Raw genomic sequence first — 1,202 nt, forward strand, 5'->3', positions numbered from 1 at the left:
TGATGTTAGGTATATGTAAAGATGTATTAGATGTGTGATATTGATGGGGATAAAATCACTTTAATCTCCATTCACTATTTAAGACTACCTAATTTCTTTCAGATTAGCATGTGGCTTACTAAAGCTACTTTGGTTTGTAAACCAGAATGTGAAAATAAATGAAACTATGACATTCCCTTACACAAAAACAAAAAACAACACAATATCTTTACCTTCCTCTTCTGATTCACCAACACTTATTCTTCAACAGAGCTTCACCAACAGCAGATATTGTAGGAAAGTCTAGGACTGGAAGTGTGAGTGAAAGCAGCAGAGGACGAGGGACTTCTAGCTTCCCTGCCAGCGATCGAACTGCCTGATTTCCTTCCTCTGACTCTACTCCAAGAAGACACCTGCAAAGTTGCAATCAAGATTTAAAAAGAGTGTTTAAATATGTCTGCACTGAATATACATTGGGTTCTTGTACAGTTCCCTACGGTTCCAACTCGTATATTTTTACTGTGCGTGGAAAGCATTTTGTCTGGCAATACATGCTTAGTATCCAGTGTTCTCGGAATGAATTTTTTTATTTTTAATAAAGCCTGTGATTACATTTGTAATGAGATATATAAGAATTTTCCCTTACATTATAAAGGTAAAACACATTATTCTGAGCAGGTTAAATATGAATCACTTATTTTATTTATAAATGTAAACCATAAGGTTTTCTCACCTAATTCACTGTCTTTGAATGGCTTCCTTATGGAATCAATAAATGACAAATTACCCAATTGGTTAATGGGTTGTTTGTGTTGATGACTTATACGAATGCACACTCAGGTCACATGGAGTCATCCCCTTAAATTAATATCATGATTTATAGACGAGACAACATTACGGCAGAGATTTCTGACCGGTCAGCAGTAATAGTGTTAAGGACTGTTTATTAAACATATCCTAAGTCAATATATGTATTTAAAAAAATGATACACTTAAAAATATCAAATCTCACATATCCATTATTTTCTATATCAAGACAATAAAGTTGGACAAACCTCATTATAAATCTTGTCACTGATTTCATTTTAATGTGTATATTGGGATGATTAGACAAAATTGGATTAACCTGTGATTGACAAGCTAATAATGCTATTTTGTGGTTTGATCTACTTTATATTGATCAATGCTATTCAGTATAAAATATTTGATTTGGTGGATTTTGA

The sequence above is a fragment of the Penaeus monodon genome, chromosome 21, assembly GCF_015228065.2.
Source record: "Penaeus monodon isolate SGIC_2016 chromosome 21, NSTDA_Pmon_1, whole genome shotgun sequence".
NCBI lineage: Eukaryota > Metazoa > Arthropoda > Malacostraca > Decapoda > Penaeidae > Penaeus > Penaeus monodon.